We start from the raw sequence: 7,494 nt of genomic DNA, 5'->3' as shown, positions 1-7,494 counted from the left end.
TAAGCCACAAACCATTCAAATGCTTCCTAACTATCATGGACTTCTAAGTGAAGAACCTTACAAGCATTTGGATGAGTTTCTTAAAGTATGTTCCACCGTAAAATATACGGACATGCCGGAAGAGGTTTTAAGACTTAAACTTTTTCCATTCACCTTAAAAGATAAGGCAAAGTATTGGTTTAACAATCTTAGGCCTTTTTCAATCATTTCTTGGGCAGAGATGCAACAATAGTTCTTGAAGAAGTACTATCCAGTTTCTAAGACCAAAGCCATGAGAACCTCAATTCAAAAATTTTCACATGGGGATGGAGAAACATTTCATGAGGCATGGGAACGCTTCAATGAATTGCTTAGGAAGTGTCCACATCATGACATACCCAAATAGCAATTAGTTTAATACTTCTTTGAGAGCTTATCGGACAACTATATGGGTATGGTTGATGCTTCCATGGGTGGCTTATACATTAATAAGCATGAGGATGACGTGTGGCGTCTCAATGAGAGCATGAGTGAAAATTCTTTGCATAGAACACTATCATCCAAGAATGGTAGAAATTCGCAAGATAGGAAGAGTGTTGGCTTACATCAAGTCGACCATTCAAATGAAATAGCCGCCGAAATGAAGTCCTTATCTCAAAGGTTTGATCAATTTTTGATTAACCAAAACTCGGTGAACCAAGCATCTTCCTTCCCTAACCATTCTCATCGTGCATCAAATGAAACATGTATAACTTATTTTAGTGTTCTTCATTCTACTTCTCATTGTCCTCACGGACAAGTGCAAAGTGAACCTAATGAACAAGTCAATGCGGCTTTTGTGAACCAAGAGAACAATCCTCATGGCACTCATTATAATCCAAGTTGGAGGAGTCATCCGAATTTCTCTTGGAAAAACCAAGAAGAGGGCTCAAACCCTTCCCAAGGTAGTTTTTAAGGGAAGTACATTCCACCTCCACTTCAAAACCAAGGATCCCAAGGTTATAGACCTTATCAATCATAAGGGAATCAATTTGCTAATTCTTATTTTCCCAACCAATCTTATTCCCAAGGTAATACTAGAAGTCCCACCTTTGAAGAGAAAGTTTTGAATGCTTTGGGCACTTTAGAAGCTAACACTCAATTGCTTCATTCTTACTCTCAATCTATTGTGAAGCTAGAAACCCAAGTAGGGCAAATAACATGCACTCTCAATGCGAGAGAGAAGGGAAAAATGCCTATAAATGCCCCACCTAAGCAACAATGTGTTGTGGAAACCCATTCCTCATCGGAAGGCCACACCATTGAACATATTAATGCAGTGACTACCTTGCAGAGTGGTAGGATTGTGGAAAATCAAGTTGGAATGTCCAATGAAGAGAGTGAACTGGTGCAACTTCAAGTTGTCACCCGTCCTGTTTCCCATCCCATTCCTCCTTTATTGCATATACATGACCTTGTAAATGAGAAAGTCTTGAAAGATGTGTTTGAAAAAGAAGTTTTGAAAAATGATGTTGAAAAGGTTTTGTTGAAAAATGATTTGAAAACTTCTTGTGTTGAAGAGAGTTCAAAAGAAGATTTTAAAAAAGTGTTTGAACCAAAGGTTCCATTTCCGGATGCCTTAAAAGGATTCATTTCAAAAGATAAGCAAAAGGCAAAAACTAATGAAATCATGAAAATGTTTAGGCAAGTGAGAGTTAATCTTCCACTATTGGATGCAATCAAGCAAATTCTGGCTTATGCCAAATTTTTGAAGGACTTATGCACCCAAAAGAGGAAGAACAAGAGCCAATCACCAAGAAAGTGGTTTTGACCAAGCAAGTAAGCTCAATTTGCAACATAACACTCTTCCAAAGTTTAAGGACCTTGGTTCACCCACTACATCATGCATTATTGGTGATCATATTATTAATCGGGCGCTTTTTAACTTAGGAGCAAGTGGTAACCTTCTTCCATACTCGGTTTATGTCAAATTGGGCCTAAGTGAATTGAAACCGATGTCGGTAGTTTTGCAACTTGCCGACCGATCCATTAAGAAGGCTAGGGGTATAATTGAGGATGTTTTGATAAAGATTGACAAATTCTTTTTCCCTGTTGATTTCGTTGTCATAGACACGGAACCGGTTCCCAATCCTAAGAGCCAAATTTTTGTTATCCTTGGCCGTCCTTTCTTGGCAGCCGCTAATGCCAACATCAATTGTAGGACGGAGATAATGAAGATCTCATTTGGCCACATGAAGGTGAAGTTGAATATCTTTAATCCCACACCCAATTCATTTGACAAATATGAAGGAGAAGTTAATGTTGTAGATGAATGCCATGATCTTCAATGCCAAGGAAATGAGCTTTTGTGTAAAACCAAAACTTCAAAAGGATCATCTTCAACCTTGCATTCTCAAAATCTTGTTTCAAATTCTTGCTTTGAAAGGGCATGGAAGCCCAAGGGTTGTAATTGCAAAGACAAGGGACCAAAGATTTCTTTTGAGCTTAATCCAACAAGTTCTTTAAAGAACCATTTGTTGGGTGGAGTTCAAAGCATCTATCACCCCAACAAGGAGGGGATGCATTATAAGATCTTTGATCCGGGCTAAAAGAGCCCAATGTTTTGCTAGAGACATTAAAGACTAGCAAAAGCATTCGTAGGGTGTCAAAACCCTATTCCTCCCCTATTTCTATCTTTCATTTCATTTATTGCGAAGTCTAGATACTTGTTTTTGGTTTATATGCATTTCAAGGAACTTTGGTGAGGATTGCATAAGCTTTCATGTCATTATTGAGCATTCTGCATAGTTCGATCGATCTTAAACTTGAGTTCGATCGATCGAACTCCTCTCTGCATCCAACACTTAGAAAATTTTTCAACCTGCAGAAACCTGCATCCAAATCACCTCTCTGTCCCATCGTTCGAACCAACTCCAAGATCGATCAAGAGACCTTCGATCGATCCAACTTCCAAGTTCGATTGATCTCATGACTCAACACTTATAAAAATTTGAGCCTGCATCAACCTGCATATTTCAGCTCTTTGTCTGATCGTTCGAAACATTCCAAGATCGATCTGGAAGTCCTTCGATCGATCCAACTTCCCAGTTTGATCGATCTTATGTTCCAACACTTAGCCAATTTTCTGAGCCAAAAACCTGCATACTTTTGCTCTCTGTTTGATCGATCGAACTCTTGTTTCGATCGATCTCAGTCTTCATTTCATTATTTTGACTTTGTTTAGATTTTTTAAAATTCCAAAAATCCAAAAATATTTGCATTTGTATTTCATTTTATTTTATTTTATTTTTCAAAAAGTTTTCAAAAATTCAAAAATATTCTATTGTAATTAATTTTTAATTATTAGTGTTTATTCAATTTAATTTAATTAAATTTAAAAAAAAAAAAAGATTTTCAAAATTCCAAAAATACTTTGAAGAGAGTTCATCAAAGTTCGATCGATCACAGTTGAGTTCGATCGATCGAACTCTATCGGGAATGTTTTTAAAAATAGAACCGAGGGTTTGCAAGATCGATTACAAAGATCGATCTAACTCACCCTCATCTTCAAAACCCTAACCTCTCTTCGTTGCCGTTATTGTCCAACCACTTCACCATCTCCGGCGAAGCTTTCCGGCGAGTTTCCAAGCTTCACATCTCTCTCTCATCTCGGATTCCATCTTTCTTTCTTCGCATCCACTTCTCTCACTTATTCAAGGGGAGAACTGAGATTCACTTTGAGATTTGACGTTCAATTTAATGGTTCAATGATTTACATATTCGATTTAGATTGCTTAGATGGATGAATCCACCATTGATGAGCCTTCGAAGCATTGTATATATATGTGTATATACGTGTGTTTGTTTAGTTGATATTTTGAGATTTGTTTAGATTTGTTGGAGTTTGGGCCTCGATTTGTGACGGGATTGGATGATTTATTGTGTTGATGGGCCCACGAACTATGCTTCCAAGGTCACAGATCTATGACCTTTGGGCTTTCATCGTCGCACAGTTCGATCGATCGAACTAGTATCTCCGATCGATCTTGGGAGATCGATCAAACTAATGTCTCCGATCAATCAAAGTAGTGAGATCGATCTCACTTACTTTCGATCGATCCAACTTTTGTGATCGATCTCACTTCTTTTTATGATCGATCAAACTTCATAGATCTCACACACACACTTCATTCATCATATCTTATGTTCATGTTATCATATCTATGCCTAATGACTGTGATATTCCACATTGGATGCATTTCATATGTATATTGTTTAGCATGTTTCATATTCTACCACTTGCATAGATTCATGTCATATTTGTTTTGTCTATTTTATTTGACATACATGATTCTATTTCGTGCTTTTAAATTTCTTATTCTGGCACTAACTCCCATTGCAAGTTTTTCTTTTTCTTTTTGCAGGCCATGGTAGAGAGGAAGACCGTTGCCAATAGGTAACACGGGCCCACCCGACATACTAGGCCATGGACAGATGAGCCAGCAGAGCCCTCTTATGCACAGTGGGAGCCAGCATAGGCTACCCCGCCTCAGTCACCATCTCATGAGCCTGAGGATAACCACATACCATCCACTTCTACGGCTCATCCTACTTTCACTCCATCACCATCTCCACTGCAGACTGGAGCTGAGCATTCACATATACCACCTCAGCCAGCTCATCTACGGCGTGATAGACCCACGCCTCGATATACGCACATGACGCTCGACTATGAGTCAGAGTTTGACACAGCCTTCTTCTCTCAATCGGTGCTGACCCAATCTACCTACCAGGATATTATTTAGAGGGGCCTAGCTGCTATTCTTGCCCCCGTTACAGAGCCGGTCTACCCACAGCTGGTTCGGTTGTTCTACCGGAACCTCCGACCATCGCCGCGTACCACAACCGAGATGGTCACTTCTATCGATGGCCATCCGATCACCATTATAGTGGACACTTTAGCTCGCTCTTGCCGCTGTACACACAGATGTACCCAAGAGCTTCAGGACACATATCCGAGGCTATTCAGGCCTTCATATGCCTACATGGCAGTTTTCCTCACAGGTCACCATGCTAGTGGTGAGACTTTTGCCACCCAAACATTCCTTCCTGACAACCTATGGTTCACTGATTCTGTTCTCTATCGGAATAGCTACATGGCGGGGCACAAGATTCAGAGGAAGGGCGATTATCTGACAGCCCATTACTCTTTCTACACCGGGCACTGGGTGTCCATTCCCGCGCTCATCTGGAGGGTGATGAGGAAGCTGTATGACGAGTACATTAGCAAGAAGACGCCCGGACGGGCTAAGTCTTTTCCTTTCAGCCACCTCATCACCCAGATTCTCATTGACCAGCGCTACCCCATCTATCCTCGGGAGCACCCCGAGAGAGGTTCCTGTCACTACCTCAAGAAGGACTAGAACAAGACCTACCGCTCCCTTATTACCAGGTTGCAGGACCATGCAGTACTGGCTGCAGCAGAGTTGGAGCTGGAGGAGGCACAGGTATAGGCCCAGGCCCAGGCCCAGGCACAGGCAGAGGCACTGACAGAGGCAGCAGCAGCACATCTCGCAGCGGATGACTCACCAGTCAATCCAGCTGCCGAGCATTTAGACATAGACTTATAGCGCCCTGTAGACGATGCAGAGCAGGACTTTCCAGCCAGGTTGCCCATTCATGAGCAGAAGCAGACTCAGGAGCTTTCTTCTGATTCATCTATGCCTGAGACTCCAGATATGACCCCTGGCTTTGGAGTACATCTGTAGACGCTTGAGGATGCTGTTGTTTCCATCCGAGCTGACCTCACAGCCCACAGAGTTGATTTTACTGCCTTTCGCACGGATGTTGCAACCATGTTCAGAGATTTATCCAGAGACATCCGCGGAGCCAGACCTGCCCGTCCTACCTCATCCTCTTGAGCTCCCAGTCTTTTCTATCTTATGATCTCTCTCTCCTTTTAATACTTTACTATTGTCACTATATTATTTTTATAACCGGTCTATCGGCTTTGATATTTTTGTTATACCTACACTTTATCCGTTTTATATATATCTATTTTTGTTATGGATGTCATATGATTGTATTCTCATATCTGTATGTTTGCCTCCATCAAGTGCATCACAGTGACTTCAGTGAGAGAGTGCTACCCAATTTCCAGGACCACCCTTATACCTCTCTCATTTCTTTATCTGTTTATCCCATTTACACTTGTATGTCCGCTGTGCACTGATTATCCCATTTTGTTAACTGATAAGTTTATCTAAGTGCCAATTTTCAGGACCATAGTTCATCCCAAGTTTGGGGGGGCCATGCCACCCACTTCGGATACTTCAGTCCCGATCATTTTTGCTTAATTGCACTGGTATACTCTTTCTTTTGTTCTCTTTGCACATTAAAACATTGTGCAATTTAAGTTTGGGGGGAATGGTGCTTTACAGTCTTAGTTTTAAATTCAAATTTTGAGCATGACTTGTGTATCTGAGGGATATTTCTATGATTGGTCCACATCTAGCTATGATTTTGATCTTTTGAGGATTATTTTGCTTAAAATTTAAAAATTGCTTGACTTGAGAGTCCAATACTCCTTGTATGCCTTATAAATGCCATTTAGGAGTAAATTTTTTGAAAAATTGATATCATGCTTGCACTTGTGGTCCACATCATCTTGATTTTGTGATTGTTTTTAGATTCACTCTAGTCTTCTACACTAGCACCGGCGCACACTAGCATTCATTTGTGGGGTACATGCTTTGTTAATTATTGAATTGGTTATATCCCAATTGAGCTAGTAGTGCATTGAAAGCTTTCATTCTTGATAAAGGTGGATAACAACCCCTTTTCACTAAGTAGCCAGGATTCTAGCCTCATCAAGCACTGAATTTCTCACGCCGAAAGGTGGAGGGCCCAAACTTTAGGTTAATAATTGAACTTGTTTATTCAAAAAAAAAAAAAAAAAAAAAAAGCAAAAGTAATAAAAAGTTAGGACTTCTCCCAAAAGGTGAGAAGTAGGAAATGATTAGATGGTTGTTGTCTTGATTTGTAGCCTAGTTGATTTGAGCTTGTAAGTCCGTAGGGGCATTTGAATGCTTAATGCCCTAAAGCCATCTGGCTTGGGAGTCATTGACCTAACGCTCGACCTCATGAATCACTAGAAAGCTTAATAGATCAACACATTGCACTATACTTCCATCTTTGATCCTTAATAAAAAAAAAAATAAAAAAAAAAAAATAAAAAAAAAAAAACAAAAATTGAGTGAAAAGAATAAGCGCACCTAGATGAATAAAGCTTTAATAAAAGGTCAACTTTTTATCTTGATGATCGATACTAGATTTGTGTGCTAGTTTGAGGGTAAGGATATGATTAATTCTTTAGTTGGCTTAGATAGCAACACATTTGATGCCGGTCCACTCAAAAAGGATTCTAGAGTTGTTTTGATTTGCATGATCATTTTCTTGATGTGTGGAGGACCATACTTGTTTGCTTAATGTTAAAATTTTGGAAGATTGCTTGGAAATGTTTAAAAAATTACATAT

At 39.9% G+C, this 7,494-nt stretch overlaps 1 pseudogene; it reads right to left on the bottom strand.

Annotated features, from left to right (window-relative positions):
* Nucleotides 1–276: 276 nt before the first annotated feature.
* LOC132305679 (small nucleolar RNA R71) lies at nucleotides 277–375 on the bottom strand (annotated as a pseudogene).
* Nucleotides 376–7,494: the final 7,119 nt, after the last annotated feature.

Source organism: Cornus florida, unplaced genomic scaffold (genome assembly GCF_030987335.1).
Source record: "Cornus florida cultivar Cherokee Brave unplaced genomic scaffold, ASM3098733v1 CherokeeBrave_3.0.0_Hap2_Chr04, whole genome shotgun sequence".
NCBI lineage: Eukaryota > Viridiplantae > Streptophyta > Magnoliopsida > Cornales > Cornaceae > Cornus > Cornus florida.
This window is presented reverse-complemented; position numbering and strand designations above follow the sequence as displayed.